At 40.3% G+C, this 21,974-nt stretch overlaps 1 protein-coding gene across 1 annotated transcript in view; it reads right to left on the minus strand.

Moving 5' to 3' along the window:
* The window catches only part of CCDC148 (coiled-coil domain containing 148), a 120,900-nt gene that overhangs the window by 90,113 nt on the left and 8,813 nt on the right, over positions 1 to 21,974 (minus strand). The gene's annotated exons all lie outside the window — the stretch shown is intronic.

The raw sequence follows: 21,974 nt of genomic DNA on the forward strand, positions 1-21,974 counted from the left end.
GGTAGTAAAAAAAGGTTTGGCTTGACATACACTTTAAATACTTTTTATATATAATTTCCCCCCTGCTGCCCTCTGCAATAATTCCGTCATTTGAGGACATTAATGCGCTACTAAACAAAATCACTTTTCACCTACCTTCTCCGAAACTTAAGCAGAAGGAATCAATCGCCAGATGAAAGTATTTTACTTGCACAGATTGCCAGCGGAATGCAAGTTTGGCAGCCGTTTGAAATTTTTATAAAGGCAGTGGCTTTTGTTTGGGGTTTGAAATCAAACCTACATAGATGTCAGCTAGCAATGCAGAATTCAAAGCAGAACTGTAGCTTTTGTAAAAAAAAAAAAAGTACAGCTAACTTTGGTAGCCCAAAAGATACCCAGAGTGCAGTATTCTACCTTGTGAATCTCAGTCACCTTGCTGAATTCACAACGCAATAGCGTCCGTTCACAGACATGGGCAGAGACTGTTCATAGGTAAGTTTTAGTATAAGAGTCCTAAAGGCCAGAGATGAGCTAGGAATGGATTTACTTTAATGCTGTTTCACCGGAATGTAATTATTTTTGTTTGGAACATGATAACATGTGGTCCAATGTACAATTCATCAGTTCACTAAGGCTGGCCATAAACAAAGCAAATTTTGCTTGGTTCCAGACAAAATTTGGGTCCTGGGTGGCCCTGCCAGAAACCCTCTACTTGTCAAAAGTAACATTTTCTATTGCCTTTTGTTAAAGGAGCCACTCCAAAAAATTCAACTGGTGTATGGCCAGCTTAAGTGTATGCACCGAACAACGATCTTCCCTTATTGTTCCCTTTTAGTCTGCTACATATGCTGTTGCGAAATCCATGTTTTTTGTCATCCATCAGAAATGAAGCAGGCAGGGCTGTGTAGTCACATCACAGAGGAAGACAGGCGCACACTATGTTTCTGGCACATCAACAGTTATTTTTCTGTACTGACATCATGTTTATAGGGATAAACATGGGGAAATGTGCATGTATTCCAGAGATAAACTAAACATGTTTTTTTTGCCTTGGCATTAAGGCAATAATTAAGAATAATGCTTCCCTATTTGGGCAGTGATGTCACCAGGGCGCTAATTTTCATTAGGAAACCTTTCCTGAGCTAACAATGAAGGCGGTTACTGCTCATTAATCAATTAGTAAATGCTAGCTTCCCTTTGTTAACCTGAGATTATTACATCTTTACTTTGAGTTGATAACCCTAGAAAAAGAATTAAGATTAGGACTTTTGACTGAAGTCTGACTTCAGTGCCAAAAGTCAGTGACACTGAATATAAAGACCTCTTTATGCTATGTAGTGATATATTTGTAGAAAGGGAAGGTGACAAATAGAATCATATGAATTACTCTATGCCCTTTTTGGAGTTATAATAATTCTTGTATATGAATTTCATATATGTATTCAGCTATGGAGCTGGAATGATCCCTTTAAGTTGTTAAAAACGCAATATAGAAGTAAAACTAAACAGTAATTTACAAGCATGTGTGCTATTTTCCAAAGGCAAAGCTGCCCTGTGTTTGAATATAATGCATTCCATTATAACACCGCACACCCTGTAATATGCCATAAAATTCATTAAATATCTGTGTATCTTATTAAAGTCAGTATGGGCTGTAATATATTCACTTGGAATTAATCTTCTGTTGTTCTGGGTATGGAACAGAAATTCTTTCATCTACAACCCTAATTTCACCATGTCCGATTAATGTTTAAAGATGAACAGCTACGTGGAAAATCGGCATCTCAGTGCATAAAACGGGGCATTTCTAGGGAGGGTTACGTGCCAGTCATCTCACTTAAGAGAGTATTGAGAGAGTATTGTAAACAGATGAAAGGTAGAGGAATGGAGGGACACAAATGGATGAGAAACGTCATGATGACTAACTAAAACAGGAGATGATAATAGCTATTTAAAAGGGAGGTCCACTCTAATCATAATACCAGGATAATGTATTTAAAAAAAAAAAAATACTGGTAAAATCACAAAATATGATTAAGTAACAGGTTCAATGCCTTCTTTTGCATTGAAAATTTAGCTAGTGTGCAGGGGATGCCTAAAAAGGAACACAAGACAAGTTTTTTTTATAGATATAGCATCATCAAGGTTCTAACCTTGGGTGCTTGTAGTGACCACGGACGGCACCGTGAACAATGCAAATATAGTAAGGATTGTCACCAGCACACCAAAGAGTTTTGAAGCAAAAAGTCCTTTAATGACAAATTGCCATTCAGCATAGGCGGTTTCGGGGTCTCAACAGTATCCCTTCATCAGGCTCAGAGAAGGGGTACTGTTGAGACCCCGAAAGCGCTTGTACTGAATGGCAATTTGTCATTAAAGGACTTTTTGCTTCAAAACCCTTTGGTGTGCTGATGACAATCTTTACTATATTTGCTATGAGCTGAATCTCCCCAGTGGAGACACATTTAACAATATTGGCTAGCCCATGAATCCAACTCTTCCATGCCTTATCCAAAACTATAAAACTAAAAAAAAATTCTGGGGTGCTAACTTAAAGCAAACTTTCATAACCAACAGCCTTATGCAAGTCCAGTCCATGTACCATGAGTTGTTGTTACATATCCCCACACCGCCAGTGTACCACCACCGCACTTGAACCAGTGTTACAGTGCAGCTTGCACAGATCCTAACCAAAGGCTTAAACGGTTTTTAGAGATCCACAACTAGATCCAACAAATGGTTGCAGTGCCCCCACCCATGTACCTTACAGATCTGTAGCAACAGAAGCACTCCTGGTTCAACAACAGATATGTGCCTTGCAGAGTTTCAAGCAAAGAGCTAAATATAGCTTGTTCACAAACCTCACCCCAATTTAGTTGTTTGAGCAATGAAGAGGCATCACAAGTAAGAGAGGGAGCAAGCTGCTAGTGTTAGGCTAGGAGCACTGTGCAATCAAATAGAGCTTGATTGACTCATTCTGCTTCCCCTAGGTTGCCTAGCCTGAGCCATGCCACACAGGGGACAAAAGGAAGCTAATATAAAGACAGATTTGGGGATTTATAACTGCATTAACAAAATGTATTCATTTTTGCAATCATATTATCTATTATTGTACCTAATTTTAATGATGTTTTTTTATGTCTGTAATTCTGATTTAATTTAAATTAAGGTGTTAAGCAGCACTGGTTCTTCCAATGTTGAGGAGTCCCACTCCATCCTCTTATTCTGGCTGCCTAGCAACTAGCCACAATACCTATTGCAAGACACTGCAGAAAAAAAATAAGGTAAGGTAAGTCAATACTCTCTCTATATATACACACATAAGTATGTATGGGGCCTTATTTCTGCTATGGTTCTATTTGTGCCCATTGTCAGTAGATACCAAATATATTTTTCTTCATCTAATTTGTTCTCTGCAGTGAAATATGAGCTGTCCTTATGAACACAAAAATATGAAGAGTACCCAGGTGTAAGTGACTGCAGATCCTTACAAGAATGGCTTTGTGCATAGAAAATACTTGGCAAGGTGCTCCCAAGCCTTCACTTTCCCAGTGAGCATTTTTATTCTCTGGAACTGAAAGGATAGAATACAAGCCACAGCGTCATTGCATGTGGAAGTGATTTTGGCACAGCTACAGCAACAGCAAAAAAAAGATGATACTGATATCATGGGAACAGCCACATGGATGTGTTTGGCACTGAGAATATAAAGGAATGGGGTGGCTTTATAGAGTTAAAGTATCTGAAGGATTGCTAATGTCTAACCTTTTGTATTTTTGTTTGGCTAGGCCCTGCCACCTGCCAGGTTTGGAGGTGGCAGGGCCTTCACCAGGACACCCCTCACAGGGCCTTGGACCTGTGCTTTAGTCTCCCAAAGGGAGTGAACCCCAGGCTTGTCCCGCTGTAGACAGCTGATCACAAACCAAAGGTGAAGCATCAACTCACCAGGCAGATCTGGAGCAGACTGCAGGCCAGGGCTAGAACCAAGCTATTGTAGTCCATAAACAGGAACAAAACAGGGTAATAACCAGGACATCAGGCAGCAAGTTAGCAGGAATCTGGGGCTCGAGTATTAGGGACAGGTTACTGAACACAAGGTGCAGGAACAAGGTACAGAGTAGAAACCAGGGTTCAGGAACAATACGGACCTATTTGCTTAGGCATCTTGCTGAAGCTAAGCACTTCATGATATTACTTAAGGAAATTGTCTTGTGGTGCACCTGGGGGTTCCAAGTAAGTAGTATAATTTAACTCACTAGATGGCATAGGTGCATACCTGTGGAACACTTGAGGGTAGTATAAACTTGACCACTAAGTGGCGCAGGCCTGTGGAACACTTGAGTGTAAAGCCTATGAGTAGAAACCGCACAAGATGAGGAAGTCCCAGGAGAGGATGCTGAAACTGGGAAAGTGACAACATGAGCCATGACAATCCACTTCTAAACACCGGATGATAATGGGTATATTGGCAGGAAATGGTAGTCTTCTGGGGTAGAGTGTACTGTCCAATTGTATCTTTGTGCAAAAAACAGACCACATGCTATCTCCAAAGAAACATTTATTTTCCACAGTCCTCCAGTTTTCAAAAGTATATGTAATCATAATTAACAAATTTCCTGACTGTAAGATGACATAAGATTTACCCCCAAAAAATTCTAGGTCTTGTACAAAGTTACTGCACTCATCATAAATGTTTTCTCCCCAGTATGCTCCAGACAAATGTGAAATGGCACAGATCTTCTGAACCTAGCTGTCCTGTTTGCTAAATCCCTATCATTGCTATTAATCTTATATTGTGAATGTCCAGGAGTTGGAAAGTATACCAGACAACTCTGCCAGATAAATCTTTTGGTGGGTGTAACCTTCTCTCCTCAAGAAGGATGGGATGTGGTCAAGAACTGAGCATTTGTCTGTGGTTTAATCCAGAGGTGGACAAATTAATATGGAATTCAGGAGCCAGCCTGTCCAATCCAGGAGCCAACAAGATTTTTTTTAGGAGCCAGGTGTATTGACAGCAACTAGGGAAGACCTCAAAAGCCAGGTGTCAGCTGTAACTTTTAGGCCTGGTTCACACCTGGGCGTTTTACAGCGCGTAGGAATGCGCTGAAAAACGCCCTACACCCAAAGAAGTACAGGAGCTTCTTTGCTGTGTTTTTTAGTGCGTTTCCATTGGTATTCCCGAGTGTGGATCGAGGTTAACAAAGCGGTAACCCCGAGCCACACTCGGGAATACAGCGTACAGGTTTTACCTTGTCCGCGATCCCCGCTGTGTCCTCCGGCGGCTGCCGACTTCTGGGTTCCATCCCTTGCGAGCGGCCGTGTCGCAGGGGGGCGGAGCCGGCGGGAATTTTTTAAAAAAATAGAGAAAATAAGGAAAAAAAACAAAAAAAAATCATAACGCCAGTGAAACGTGCGTTTCACTGAACAGAAACACGTGCTAAAAAACGCAAAAAGAACGAGCTGAAAAAATACGCTCAGGTGTGAACCCAGCCTTAAAGAGCATTGGCTACCTGGCGCCTGGGATTAGTCCAGACCTATGTTAGTCCTTTTTGGCTCATCCTTCTGACAGTTCAGCTTCTGTAATATTGGTTTAATCAGGTGTGTCTCCAGATTCCCCTTCTGTGTCCATCCGCATATGCACACCATTATTCCCTTTATTAACTTAAAGAAGTTATATATGTATGTATTTAAATATGTTTACCTGGATGGACGAATTGCCACATGTCCTTATTAATCGTGCTAACTTTTCAAGAGCAACTTGTTTCTCTTTCAAGATGCAAATGCGAATTGTTAATATGTAAATCTTTTTTGTTTTCCATATTAACCTTTGTTGCAGACCTCACTTTTACTAGAATTTGACCTTGCTACAATTCCTGACCTAAATGTTTGCTCAGTGTTCTGATCTTGATACTAATTCACTTCTGGCAATGGCACCTTGTCATACTCCTGACAATGCTTTGTCTCACCCTTTGACACCATCTACTGTACATCAGACTGATTTTCATCCATGTTAGTTTACAGACTAGACTCTGACAACTCTCAGTATTGCCATCCAGTCCAAAGCCTGAGCTAGTGTCCATGCCTTACAGATATATCTATATGTACACATCTCTCCCTCAGGATTTTTATCAAATGCAAGCCAATGTCAAAGGAAAGGAGGACTTGCCATAGGACTTTAGGCATTTTCACATTCTACCAATGCATCCCTCTATGTATGATGATTAATAATAACATAGACATGTCAGGTGTAAAATGCTGTGATTGTGAAATACGTACACTTGCAGAGCATTCACTCCCTGATTTGAAAGGGCAAAATGACTTCAGTTTGTCAAAGCAATGCACACTGGGATTGCCTTGTCATCAGCAGAGCATTGCTGGGAAATCTCATCTGTAATCTCACGAGATCTCAGAGAAAGGCATTTTCCTCCCCTGAGATGATGTGCATGGTCACATATCTAGTTACATGTGCCAGAAATCAAGGAAGTAAAAGGAGAGCTAGTAATCTGCCCTTAGTAAACATGGTCAATGTCAGAAGACTGGGGAAGAAAAGAGAAATAAGGAATGCAAAGAATACAAAGCCGGCAAATATCTAGAAGTATGTGTTTGTAGATTGTCATTACTAAACATTTCTAAAGGTGTGTTTGTTGTTATTTTAAAGATATGGGTAAAGCTTCACTTCAATATGACATATTTTACATTAAGAGTTTGTATTCTCTTTTTGAGCCAACAAGTAGAACCATAGACTCTATATCACTCATTTGCCTTGGTCTTTCTTGTTCTTTGTTGTAAAAATCAGATTTACAGAACTCAATAGCACAAGATGAAATTTACACACACACGAGAATAAGAGTAGAGAAGCGATTCATCCCTTATCAGACGTGTGTGTACAGTATATTTGTATTTTTATTTTCAGAAGATGACCTCTGGTGAGAAGTACAACAACATTCTGGCTGGCAGTCCTTTCATTTGCCATTTTAAAGTGATATTAAAGCCAAAAGTTTTAAGGTATCTTAAATGCTGAATAAATTACTTATAGATGCTGTTCCTTGATGTTTAAAAGTTTTAGTTTCCTGCAGAATCAGCTGATCCCCTGAGCCTTGGTCCTGATATTCTGCTACAGGGTGGGGCCTTTCCCTTGCACGGTCCTATCAAGCCACACTTGTGTGCGCTAGTAAGCTGTGTGTCTCCACAAATACACAAGCACAACAAAGCAAGCCACTCTCCTCCTCCTTGCTGTTCATTCTCCTTCTTTCTCCCTTCTCCAAGCTAGTAGATAGATGGCTGCTGGAGACTGAGCTCTCCCTTGTGATCTTGTACTGGATAGGAAGTTCAGGGAAGCCAGGCTGAGAGAGTTGTAGCCAGCTGTTTGTAAACATGATGACTGTAAGTGTTTGGGCACAAATGTAAAAAAATACTTTGATGGGCAATTTATATTTATTTGTTTGATGTGGATTCATTATTGAAAAAAAAAAGTTTGAGAGTTTAATACTACTTTAACAAATGGACAGGCAATACAGTAACTAAATGATCTCAGATATGGACTGTAGAATGACACAGACCTTTTTCCCCAGTCTAGCACAGCATTTATGATACTGAGAACATAGCACGGCAGCACTACAGCATAGAGTTACTAAGAGCAGAGCATGGCACTATAGCTGTAGTCTTCCAATGCTGCTACTCTATTGATGCTTCCTGAATTGCAGAAAGTGGATGAAGTAACAGGAGCCACTACATTTTTCACAAAGTACAAATGCAGGTCACAGTGGCCGCTACATCAACCCACCAGCCAGCCTTTTCCATTCTTCAGCACAAATAGCAGCCATTCCCTGCACTCCCCAATAATTGTATGTAGAGTAGTGGCCATTTACTTCACACACCCTGACTGGATGGTACAGACAACAAGAACAGGTTGTTTCCAGGGTCAGACAGGATGCTATTAAGGATGTGAATGCTTGCCAGTGGCAACATAATGATGCAATCACAAAAATAGATGATTACACCTAATGCAAATAAGCTTGATCCATCGCAAACCCAACTTGGAGTGGGAGTGTTCACTTATCTCTATTAGGGACAGGGACTATTATGCAGGCTTCTGAAAACTGCTAAAATTTGCTAGCAATGAAACAAATAAAACAGTTTTAATAGTGGCATTAGCTGAAGACCCGACAATGGGCTTCCTCTTGTAATTGTGTCTACAACAACTGGCTGCTGTCCCATTTGCTTCAGAAATCACTAATTACTCTGATTTCCAATTACACTGCAAGGTTGCGGCAGTAAGTCAGGGTATAATTTTCCGTTCTCTTTTGTCATTTCACTCCGTGTTCGCTGCGCAGTTCTAATCTTTAATCAACTATCTTATTTGAAGCTAAATAAAAACGAAGCTGAACAAGGACAAAATGACTCTGCGAAAGTCTGCATTTCAATAAAAGAATGTCTTTTTTTTCATTAATGAATGTAATATTCGGGCTGGCAATACATCTAATAGTTATATGCATTATGAAGTTGATAATGACACTTTTCCTGTGAGGGTATGGGCCCACCGGATATTAAGAATTCAAATATTCCACCGATAAGATTGAAGGCACAGAAGTTTCTGAAATGTTAGAAATCATTAAATATGTAATAACAGTCCTAGTAGACTCTGAAGTATACTTTACATAAACACATCCCTGCAGCAGGCTCCTGATCTAAGTTTCTAAATGAACAATCTATACTACAGATTAATAAAATCCTAAATTGCAATCCACTGGGCCAGAGTCCTTGGCATCTTAAAACTCTGCTGTCTGAAATGTATTGCCCTATTATATATTTTATGTCCATTGAAAAAAATTTTCTGACCACCTGTCAGGTTTTTATTGTTGTTTGGGTCCCCACTACGGAGATTCACCATCTCTATTTGTCCTGGTGACCAGTATCACTGAAAGTAGAATAAAATCCCAAATTTTGGGTTGTCACCAGAACAGGAGCAGATGGGAAATCCTTCAATAGGGACACTGGATATGGTGACCTCTAAAACTAAAAAAAAGTATTGGCTACGTAAAGTGTAAGCGTAACACTTATAGGTATCACAATACTACCTCTGGCAATGCCTTCATAAGCTTTTCTTTGCAGAAGGACAGTGCAAACTTAAATTTGCCATAAACAGAAAGACTTCTCTCGTTCAGCCCAGTGGGCTTCTTCTAAAAAGCATGGAGAGAAGCATCTTCCCAGCCAGCTATTGAATTCTTACAGCCGGTACCACAGCTGTCTGGCCACCTTTTTTTCCACTTAACTCCTTCAGTTTTTGCAAGCAAAATTTGTCATGTTGGGTGCTGTCGTTAGGACAGGGCAGGGGTTGAATTTCACTCAATTCCTGCTGATTATTTTTGCCGTGTATGGCCAGACATGACACCATTGTGTAAATCTCGGTACCTGCGCAGTTCTTGGCTATGTGCATAAATCACATAAAGCCCTTCTGCAGCCTCTCAGGCACAAAGTTATAGTGTTGCCATCTAATTACTGGGAGAGGGGAAGGAAAGAGTAAGGGAATGCTTCCTCCTACCTGCAGCAGACTGGTTATATCAACTCAGCCTAGGCAAAGTCACTTGATTGGGGCTGCTTGTAGGGCCCCATTCACACTTCACACACAGTTACCGATCACATGACCGCGCAACACGTCAGTCCACATTCATTGCAATGGGCTGCCAGACGCGCGTCAAATAAGCTCATGCAGCATTTTCAGCTGTGAGCTTCATGTGCTTTTTAAACACGCGTTTGACGCTCATACTCCTTGTCATCACTTCCAGGGGTGCTAGACAAGGGGTACAAGAGAATCCCCTTCATTATCAGTCTCTGCCAGGTATGTGACAGCATCTCACAGTACATAATTTCTTTTAAACGGATTTCCTTTTAATATTCACTGTTCATCAGTTTTATACTGATATTTATAGCATTGTTTACTTTATATGTCAGAATGTAATTCAAGAAGTCAGGCTTAATTTCTCATTTACATTGCAATAATTGATGTAATCTATTTTGTATTTTAAAACATTTTAATTATTAGCATAGTTTATGGATTTATGATATATTCTGATTTAACAGTAAGCTTACTTGGTCATTTAGTTAGTTACTCATTAAGTTTTACTTTATCAAATTGTAATCACATATAAAAATGGAATTTTCAATCTCTTCGGGTCAGCGACTAAATAACTATACGGTATCTAATGTAATTTTAATTTCCATTTCACAATACTTTTTTCGTATGTCATTCATTCACTATTAATAAACTCTGTATACAGTACATCTTATTTAATGATGATATCTTCATTTAGATTATATGATATATGGCATTATGTGTTTTTTTTTTTATATGCCTAAATATTAATCTCTTAAAGTACATGTCATATGAGAAATACACGCGCTTTCATTGCTATCCTCCTTCTAAAAATGTAGTTGTTTGGCCGTGTCAGGCTTTAATATGAGACACTGACTCCAGTATGCTGTACATACCATACAAAATATGTGTTTTGCTTCAGGTTTGCATAGCGAGCAATTGAAAGAAATAAGTATGCACAGTGGCGAAACAATAGCCATAGCAGCCCTTTCAGGTATTAGCATGAAGCAACTTTGTCAACACATTTACCTTTTCACCACAGTCCATCCACTGATGAGGCAAGGGCTGTAGGCGCACTGTTTGACCTATATCCAGCTCAGTGAGCTTCTTTATCATACTGTGCTTTTGCTTTTTGGAGTTTTACTGTGAGCTGATCTACTACCCTCTCTATTACTTTTGTAAACAAACACTTTTGAGTGATGGGAAGGAGAGTTTTGTTCTTGTTGACGTAAGCCTTTGTACTGGACTACTCTGAGTACCTTCTGCTGGTGTATTTCTCCAATGCAGTATGTTTTTTGTTCCAGACATCTTTGGTATGTCTTAGTTTTCTTTAGAAGCGTCTTTGCTGGTCTTTTACAGCATCATCTGCCTTACCATTGGACTGACTGTAATATGGCTATGATGTAACGTGTTCAAATTGCCATTCTCTGGAAAACTAGTCAAATTCTGAGCTGACAAATTGTGGCCTATTATCTGTGATGACACAGTCGGGTATTCTATGGCAACTAAAATGTAGCTTGCAATATTCAATTATTGTATTTGAAGTGGTGTCACATTATGGAGCATCTATCTCCCAGAAGTGTTAATAATAATAAACTATAATTAAGTTGTCCTGTCTTTGTACAGAGAATAAGTCCACGCTCAGCTTATTTAAGGGTAGAGTTGGTAGTGACAGTCAGTAGTGACACAATTTACACTGTCAGGGGCTACAATGAGAAGTCCTGAAAGGACCCATCAAAATTCAGCTATAGGACCCCATGATCTGTAGTTACACCCTGTTCATCTTGCAAACATTTAAGGGAAAAAGCTGCAGGAGGCATTTTGCTAAATTACAACCCACAGAAACAGAACACTGAAAAAAATGGGCAGATTATTTCTTGCTGTTTCTGTGTAGTTTGGCTTTACCAAGCCGCAGGCAAATTGTTACAATGGAAATGGACCCTTAGAGGACCTCTGCATTGAAAAGCATCTTGGCAGCATGCTAGCTAAATAATTAGTGCTCTTTCTTTATAGTGACAGTGTCTGTGTAAAGCCACCCCGACCCCTGACCCACTAATACTCACCTTTCCAGGATACCCCTGATACTCCTTCCTTCAGCCAGAGCAAAATAACTGGTGCTTCTGAGTATGGAGGAGCATATAACCTTCTCCCATGATGCAGTGCTCAAGCCTGAGCAATCCATTGCCAAGAGGGTGACGTCATCAACCCTGTGTAAGCTCCAACACCAACCAGCACAGGAACAGAATAGCAGGGAAACATGGCAAAGGCATGTATATGTGGGTAGGGCAGTGGGCTCTGTTACTTTGCCTTGAATAAGTGAACAGAACCTCTTTGAGCTAACTGCTAAAATAATGCAATTTTTCCTAAAAATTTTGTGAATCATTATTTAACGATCAGAATACCTTTCCTATGAGCTGTTTAAACAACTGTCCACAAGTTCACCTTTATAATATATTTGGTGTACATACCTATTTGCTCATTTATTTTTAATAACCTGTATTTCCTATTTTTTTCTGGCTTCTTTGAAGGCTGTCTTCTTCAAGCCCCAATCTAATCGTTTATGGATGAACGCAGGAACAACAACATATCTGTAGGCTTCCCACAATGCTCTACTAGCTGGTTGCTGTTGTTTTCCAGATACAGCTGGTGCCTGAAGAGCTTTCTTACCTCCACTTTCCATGGGAATAAACATGCAAATTTGCCTAATGAGAACATTCATATCTGTGTGATTCCTAAATACAATGGTTTGGTGGCTGCCTGCAATCTTAAGTCTGTAGGAGCCCTACAAGGAACAGAACTGCCAAATAAAATTTTACTGGCAAAAGCACCTGCTTGTCCAATGAGGTAACATACTGACTATCAATATACAATGATTTTCTATTGTAGTCTAAATGGAGAGAGTGTATTTGCAGATAATTTTGCCATAGACTTATGTCAATGATGATAACCTTTCATACAAAGCCAACCATACTGCCTAGTTATTGTTATTTAAAACCAAAATAGGCTGTTGAAGGCAACACTCTAACAGCTTTATATTGAGAGCTACAATTGGCCTGTATACAACCACAAGATAATGTGTCTGTGTTTCAGGGACAAGTGTATTTTCTGATATTTCGTTGTAGTCCCTCCCTGTCAGAGAAGTGTTGGCTCAGGCTGTGTACCCAAACCTCCCCTGCCACAGCCTGCTGCATCGGTTCAAAAACATATACTTCCTGGGGTATTGAAGAAGAGTAAAACTGTTATTTAATAAAGCCTATCATTTCTATTCATACTGTTCTGACAGCACCTTTTTATTTCATAGATATTAATATTAATATATTAATACAGGTCAAGCCTTGAGATTCAGATTATTACAAATCACTCTGAGCGACAGATGGATAGATAGAGAGATAGATAGATAAATACGGGAATATTAGACACAATGGAATTTAAGTCACAGGATCATACTGATTTCTTATGTGGCGAAGGAAGCAGAAAAACCTGCTAAGCTTAGTAATTGCTATATCTGCCAGTTAAGATCTTTGTGGTCTGATGGACTTCCTTTTGCTTCAATTTCTTTTTAATGATTATTGACATAAATACTGTTTACATTGGCTGATGTCTTCCTGTTCATCTATTTCCTGCTAGTACCTGCATGTAGGAGCACCATACAAAGCCTGGATCAGAGCAGAGACTGCACAGGAAGAAACAAACATTTGACCAGAAATAACATGTCAGAATATTTCAAGGTGACCCTGTGAAATATGCAGCAAGACACTGTATGCCTCAGTTGATAAATACAACAAAATGTAAAAGATATATTCCTAGTCCTAGACGAAGAGGACGTGCATTATATTTATACAGAGATGACTGTAATAAGAATGCATTTCCCTGCTCTGTGAAGACAGTTGTTCAGCAATTATAATTATTCCTCAAGACATATTGAGCCTTATGGGCTAATTAATTCAGCCAAGTCCGCAGTGTTCCTATGTACGTATAAAAGAAACTGTTTGACCTGCCGAGAGATTTGTAAAAAAATGTCCATGCTCTTGTGACCACCCACTCGTCCTGCGTTCAATAGATGCTTAGCACTGGTAGGATACAAGGTTTTTTTCATTGCCTGCTGTTCTTCAGACTGTGTCACTGCTATGTCTCTGGGCTGTGTTCTGGACTGTGATCTTGTTATTTCAACAATGCCTGTTCTGAGGTTTCTCTTTTCTGTAAGCTCACCTAAGTACTTCTCTGTCCCACAAATCAGCTGCTCCCCTGCTGCTCTGATCATTGCTGCCATTCTCCAAAATACCCACTACTTTCGGGTAGGAGGAAGCATACGACCTGCCTCTCTACAATGCAGGATTTAGAGACTGAGCACCAATTTCAAGTCACCAGCACGTTTAGTGTGTTGTTGAAAAGGCCAATAATTGCTAGCAGAGGGGTAGTGGCATTAAAGGTTTTTATAGGCACTTTGGGTAAAAATGTATCAGAACTGGAGCAGACAAAATCTGGAGCACCTGTGCCTGGCAACCAATCAGCATTTCTCTTCAGTTTGTTCAGTTAAGATTTGAAAATATAAGAGAGAGAAGCGGATTGGTTGCCAGGCACAGTTGCTCCAGATTTTGACTGCTCCAGTTTGGATAACTTCCCCTCCTTGTGTGCCTAGGACATGGTGGTTGGGTAATAATTACTAGCAGGGGGGAGTGGCAGTAAAAATATTTGTAGACACCTTGGGTGCCTAGGACAGGGTTGGCAAGTGGTTGGGTAATAGTTAGTAGCAGCAGATAGTGGTAACAAAGGTATTTATAGACACCTTGGGTGCCTAGGACAAGGTGGGCGGGTGGTTGGGTAATAATTACTAGCAGCGGGGTAGTGGCAGTAAAGGTATTTATAGGCATCATGGGTGCCAAGGACAGGGTGTGCATGTGGTTGGGTAATAGTTAGTAGCAGCAGATAGTGGCAGCAAAGGTATTTATAGGCACCTTGGGTGCCTAAGACAAGGTGGGCGGGTGGTTGGGTAATAATTACTAGCAGCGGGGTAGTGGCAGTAAAGGTATTTATAGGCATCATGGGTGCCAAGGACAGGGTGGGTAGGTGGTTAGGTAATTGTTTTATTTGACAAGTTTATTTTATAACACGTATACATTTACTGTATAAGTAATAAAATAAAAAAATTATTTTAATGTGTAGGTTGAAAGAAATGACAAGTGTCCATATAATTCAATGCTTCTAGACATTTTAGACCACAGAAAGAACAATGGCAGGTTCATTTACTGTGAAGTACTCCATAATATGTTGCTGTTTTTTGACACAGATATTAAATAGCTGAGGACAATAACTTGCTCATGTTATTACATAAATGGGGTTAAATATGTAAAAAGGAAATAGCAAATAAAAATAATGGGAACACTTGCTAAATGCATATTCTATGATCTATTCCCATTTCCACTGGGAAGATTATGCTAAAGTTGTATCTTCACTTCTGCAACATACATATAAAGTGCAAAGAACGTCAGAACTGCACTATATAGTATAGATTATCTCATATATAATAAACAGGCTATTAAACAGGAAGGAAGCTGGAGGTACCATTGAGAGCTGTAGGGGACCAAGGTAATTGACACTCTCAGCAGTGCTGATTTCCCATCAGACTTTGTAGGATCATTTCAAAGGATGGAGTCGTGTTTGGAGGTGAGGGCAGCAAGAAAGGTAAGCATTTACAGTCTCATTTTGCAAATCTAAAATTAAAATTGTATGTTGCGCCAAAACTTTTTTCTTATACAACAGTATTCCAAGAAAGACTTATGGCTAAACTTCAAGCAGATTAGACACAAATTAAAGTAGACCCAAACTGAAGTGAAGATGTACTATGGTATAGGGAACATCTAGGAGGTATAAATTACATAAATCTCGAATTCCTCCTGTTCTTCTTGGTATGTGAGTGTGCAGTGTAAGATCTCAGGCACTGCTGCCTCTGACTGCTAGTCTCAGGAGATTTGGAGCGAGATTTGGTGATGTAACTGCTGTGCTGCTCACTGTTCTCCTTCCTGAGGGATCTGCCTCTATCAAGATGGATGCCGCAACCAACATAGAGATACAGTGCAGAAGGCATTATAAGTTAGTAATGGGAAAAAAATCACCTGCAGTGAGACCACAAGCAAATCTGGTGACTAGTCCTTTGCCATCTGCCTTTTTTGTACAGCTTCCACAGTTAATTTCCTCTTTATTGCATCTCTGTATTTATAGATTTTTCATCAAATGTGTTTTTTAAATGAAAGTAGTGTATAGGTACATGTATTTGACTAATTATCAATCTCTTGCAGTGAAAAGCAGCACAAGAAGCCAGTCAGTTGTGCGTCATTGTTCTTGTGTGAACAAGGGCATTCTGATAGGAGAAAACAGATTGACAGAGACATGGGTTTATCAGTGTACTATGTCTCCTTTCTTTGTCATATCATAGGCACGAGGAAGGAAAAATCTGTAAGTCTTACTTAACAGCAGCAGAGAAAAATAGGTTCTCCCGCTTAAAGAAAGCAGCGTTTTAGTTCACTAGGAACTGGTGAAAATGAAAAGTCATAAGCCACTACAAGCCTCATTTCTCAGTAACATCAGTAGCTCATGAGCCAAAAGTAAAAAATATTAATTCAGGAGATAAAAATGTGTCTTCCCAATCTGAAGATAACAGGTGCACTTTAACAGGTTCTTTGGAACTACTGTAAATCTTCCATCCTATAGCTTGTGCATTTATAAGCATACAGCAGAATCAGTGCCTGAGGATTAGACAGAGTAATGGGTAAATATTCCCATTTCTACAAAGCAGGAGGTTGCGAGCACTGAGCTATGTGATAGTGGATGAAATTACAAACTTGCGCAGAGAGCCTAGGGCAGGAACCTCAGAGGACCCTGAATGACATTGACACATGGACATGGGCCGCCTGCGTGTTGACTAGTAATATTAAGGCTGTCATAAAACGGTTTCCCAAACCTGTCTTTTCAATGACAGGATAATGAGTGCGAGAAACGACAGCAGATGCAATATGAAAACTCTAGTTTATTTTACTGTTCCTGCCTTTTTGCTTTTATGATGGCTGAAGCCCTATTACTGTCCTGGCAATCATCACTGATTCATTCACAAAGCTCACTATCACTAAACAATAACTTCTTGGGTACTAGTGCGGGGTTTGAGATTACTTTGCTGCAGACAGCTAATGAGCAGTAATGCACCTGCATGCATCATACCTAGGGTTGCCACCTTTTCTTCAAGTGAACCCCGAACACTCTAGCAACGTGCGGATATTTTTTTGGGGAAAATGAGCCACGGCTTATTCAGATGTAAATAGTGCCACCCATTCATATGTAAATATCACAGTCGAGAGTATTTTCCGTGGGGGGCCAGTAGCCCCTATCTTAATTTTGGTTGCCCCTGTCTGCCTGGCATCTTGTGTCCGGGTTTCTGCTGCCATGAAACCCGGACACAGCATTCAAAACCCGAACTGTCCGGGTGAATCCTGGACAGGTGGCAACCCTAATCATACCGCTGGTCCATCTACTCAAAACCAGGAGCTGCGCCAGTCCCACTAAATCTCATGTTGAGATCCAATAAGCCCAACCTTTTATACCTGCTACCCCTAACCTTCTACCTAAAGCATTTGTTGACCTTCACATTAAGGCCTCATTCACACTGCCAAGAGCCGGCCTGTACAGATCCGTGCGTCGTGCACTGCTGTATTGGGCCGTTCCCAGGAGGGACAGGTGCTGCATGTGATTGTATGCAACAGCCTGTTCTTCTCTATGGGAGTACGCGGCCATACGCTCACCCGAACTGCACATCCGTGCAGGTGCGAGTGTCCATGCACGGACGCAGGCAGGATCCATCCTATCTGCATACGAGTACAGACACCCGCATGGATTTGCAGCTCGGGTGAGTGTATGGTCGCATACTCCCATAGAGAAGAACAGGCTGCTGCGTACCAATACCATGCAGCACCTGTCCTTCCTGGGAGCGGCCCGATACAGCCGTGCACTCTGCACGGATCTGTATGGGCCGGCTCTTAGCAGTGTGAATGAGGCCTAAAAGTGAATCTGGGAGCTACCACTGAAGAACTAGGGATGTCCATCCCAATTCTTCACTACTTTGTCAGTTAGGTTTGTAAGCACAGCAGTTTAGGTGCTCTTCAGGCCAATGTCCTAACTTCTCCAGAGGAACAGACAATACCAAGAAAGAGTATGGCTGTGAAGGAGGACCAGCAGCAGCTGTGCACTATGACTAAGCATCAGGCAATGGCATATGTGTAGATAGAGCATGGAGCATGATGGAGTGTGCGCAGGGTAACAGAGCTTTCAGAAGAGTTTTCCTTCAAGATGGACTGCGGGTGCTGTGAGGGTACAAGCTGAAGTTGTGGTGCCTGGTGATGCAATATAGCCTTAGGTAAAAACAGCAGTTTTATTGAGAAAAAATATAATTCCCTTCAAATATATACATTTCAATTATTTTAGCAAACTGTATTGCAGATCTGGAAAATTCTTTACCTCTGAATCATGTTTTAAAAGGATTTGTTTTTGCTTTTGCATCCACTGCTAGTTTAGGGTTCTAAGGATGCAGATTTTTATCTAATATTTTTTGTCTTATGGTTGAACTCGACACATTTCTTTTTCAGCCTAACTATAACTATGTACTATCTTTACCACCATTTTCTCTGCAGCTACTGGGATATACATGCCAATTTATTTGCTAAAAAATATGTAATGATCAGCCTTTGTTATCTGCTAGTCGTTACTTAGTGCATGCCTGCCCTTATCAAGAAAGCATAAGTAGACTGCTGGACATTCAGCTAGTCCATGTGACAGGTTAGTCTTTGCTGTATGTGATATTTCCTGCATTTGCTGTTGTGCCCTCAGGAAAAGAAAAGAGATTGTAGTTGTAGCTCCAGTAGTTCAGCACCAAAGAGTTAATTTTTTTCTTTTATTGCGTTCCCATCAGGGAGATTCCTCTTTGTTCCCTGTGTCACTTACAGGAGTCATTTAATCAAGACAGGAAGTATGGGGACATCTCTCCAACAAGTGGTAATTTCCAACCGATTTTCTAACTCTTTCCCACTCTCAGCAAAAATAAGCTTGTCTAAAGTTTCATTTTTATATTATAATATTCCCATGGTCACAAGCAATAATTCTTATTGCCAAAAATTACTTGCATTACTAGTGGCATGCCATCTGACCCCGTCTAAGTAGAGGGGATATGGGCATTTACTGCATCTCACCATTTTGTCAAGTCACAGCGCCAAAGGTGTTTAGAGAAACTCACATATAAAAATTCTGCCCGGTTTAAAGGTGGACAGATGCCACTCCCACAGCACAAGCACCCCTAGGTGTCGCTGACATGTATAGGGAATTCCTATACATTTTATAAATATAAGTATTAAAAAAAAAAGTGGGCACAATTCCTGTAGCAATGCCGCATTGCATAATTTGAACAGTTTGGTTCCATTTGCATCGTTCATCATTTGAAGTCAAAAGTCATTTCATTTGTTAGATGAACTTGGCATTTGCTTTAAGAAAACAAAGATACTAAAAACTCAGAAAAGTGGTTTCTCAAACATGGTTAAAAAAAACGTGGATAATTTAATATACAGTATGTGATGATCTGGGTTAAGATACCAAGCTGATGCAAATGACAGGACCATTGTAAGCATCTCTTGTGATAACTAGGCCAAGTCAGGGTTACCAATCCAGCAGTAAAAGTAACAATGGTTCTTGAGCATCCAATGTGCTTACAGAGAAACTGAAAAGCAAAACAACAAAAATTTGCAGTGGGTAAACTATTCTTTTTTTTCTCACCAAAATATAATGATCCTTAAAGCCCAAGTCCAAGTTGGACACCCCCAGTCCTCTGAAACCTCTCTTGCAGCATACCCCACCACTTTCTTTAAAATATTGAGTATACATACCTTTTCCGACTGTCTTAAGTCTGATCACATGACTTTCAAGGTCCTCATCATCTTCTGATCTTCTCCTGCAGTAAAAATTCCAGAATGCTGCAGAGAATGTTGATAATGCAATCACCCCCGAGGGGTGTGTCCTTATTGTACTGGGTACAGATGTCCAAGGACCTGTAGCACACCTTACCGGACTTCCCATATGAAAATATTATTGTACTGGGTTCACAGAAAGTAGGTTGAATGACACTAGTAGGGATGAGTGCGGGTTCGGGCAATGATTGGGGTTCCGCCCTAGACACTAGGGGTCATTCACCCCCAGCAGATTTGTAGAGGATTTAGAGCCAAGAGAAACTGTTTTTGAATTTGAAGGGAGAACCCTAATTGCTGTTTCTCCCTTTGTGGCACAGCATGACAAAGTAATTTCAGTTCCCAGTACCTGTCTAATCCAGTTGCGTGCAGGATATAAGTATACTTTGTCTACTTTGTTTTGCCCAAGGTGGCCCTAAGTAAACGGCCCTTAGTAGAGTAACCAATCTGCTATGCTTTCCCTGTATGCCACCAAGATATGTAAAGATGACCACACACAGACTCCACTGTGTGTTCTGCTTAGCCAAGAATTACTCAGTCTCCAAGTTCAGTAAGGCCAGGTTAAATAGCATGCCCATAATATTCAAAATCAGATGGTGAAAAAATAATAGAAGAAAATATATACCTTTCCCGGTTAAAATGCTGTTTCAGGCTCCTTGCAGTACTGCTCAATATCTAAAGCCTAGCCAATTAGATCATGTAATCTCTGCTAAAGGGGAGTATTAGAGTCCAGACTACCTATCCCTCCTCTTCAATGGAGATCCCATGAATAACCGCTAGACTTTTGGCTGAACTGCACTGGAGGGAGTCTGCAGCAGCATTGGCCTCAGGAAATGTAGGTAGTTTCACCCTTCCATTACTTTTTATTCATCCATTTATCTAGGAAGAGCGTTGAACTTCAACTCTCGTCAAAGCAATTCGTTTTTGTTTTCGATAGGCTTGGCAACAGTAAATATTTCTGTCAAGCTTTTATTTTAAGTTTATATGTATAAATATAGATTATCGTCTGCAGTGCAGTTCAACAATCTGATACATATACTGTATTTTAAAAAAGATTAAACTTGCAGGGAAACAAAAATCATATAAGGTAAGAACTTTAACGGGTAGGTGTGAAGATGATTTGAGAAGACATTTACAACGTCTCAGCTTGCTCTTCACCATCAACCATGCATTTTTTTCTTCAAAGGAGTTTGTTCTGTACATGGATGGAACAGATATTAAACGTGCTGACAAGAGGCCTTTTATGTATGTTGTGTAAACTGTGAAATGTGTCCTTCCCATCTGTGCAGCCTCTGTGCCGAACCATTTGATCTCCAGGGAGAGCTTGGGTAATAATTACATCAGATGGGATAGAAAGAGCTGACTGAAAACAACGTAAGTGCAGAAAAGTACAGAAGAGTGTTTTAGTGCCATTCACAAAGACGTAAATCTATGGACTGTATGAACTAAAAGAATGTACACCCAACAGATAATGGCTTAATGCAAACCCATGCAACTTCTATGTACTCTGTGTTCTTTAGAGTTGAACGCCAGGATTAGGGATCATATTTTAACCATAGATTCCTCTTCCCAAGGACAATAAAAACCTGTATGTGTTTAAAAAATGTACGGGTAACTTTATATACAAAGAATATAGAGCCTGCTGCCACCAGGGGATGCAGTTGCATCCATCTCCAGCATGCCATAGACAACAAAGCCTTGCATGACCAACTTTAGCACATATTTACTCAATTGCATTAACTATGCTGCATATCCAAAAAAAACAGGAGAATTATTAAACTAGTACCACGTCCAAGAATAGAGCGGTATTTGAATGCCTTAATTTACAGCCAGCAGGTGGAGCTAAAAGCTATTATCCACTTTTTCAGCTCAATAAATGGCTGCTTTGGTTTGAATAAACTGCTTTGTAAACAGAAGCAATAGCAGGGGCTCAACAGGTATATGCACGTGCACGCTGGCATGTGCACGCTGGTGTGTGCATGCCATTACTTGCAGATAAGCGTGCATCTTCATTCATGCGCATGCATATATGCATGAGCGATGTTGGCACCATAACACTTTCTGCGTGCAAGTTTATGTGCAATGGCTCATGCATCAGTACGTGCAGAAGCTGCACTATGGACACTGACTGAACTTCCCTGACAAGGCGAATTTCTGTCATGTTTTTATTGTTTTTGTTTGTATTGTTGTCTGTGAACCCGTTGGGGATATCTCTGTTTGTACTGGTTGCCTGTCCTTGGTAATGACAGCTGAATCTGCTGCTTTGCAGACTTCTTCTTGTTCCCTGGACTGCCAGGGTTGGTTGTACAGCCAGCCCCATTCCTGAACTAAAGCTAAAATAGGAAGAATCAACCCTCTCCTGCATACAATCTCTCTATACCTACCTAGTGGCACCTATTGCTTTTAAT

The sequence above is a fragment of the Nanorana parkeri genome, unplaced genomic scaffold, assembly GCF_000935625.1.
Source record: "Nanorana parkeri isolate BGI_ZX_2015 unplaced genomic scaffold, ASM93562v1 scaffold112, whole genome shotgun sequence".
NCBI classification, from domain to species: Eukaryota; Metazoa; Chordata; class Amphibia; order Anura; family Dicroglossidae; genus Nanorana; species Nanorana parkeri.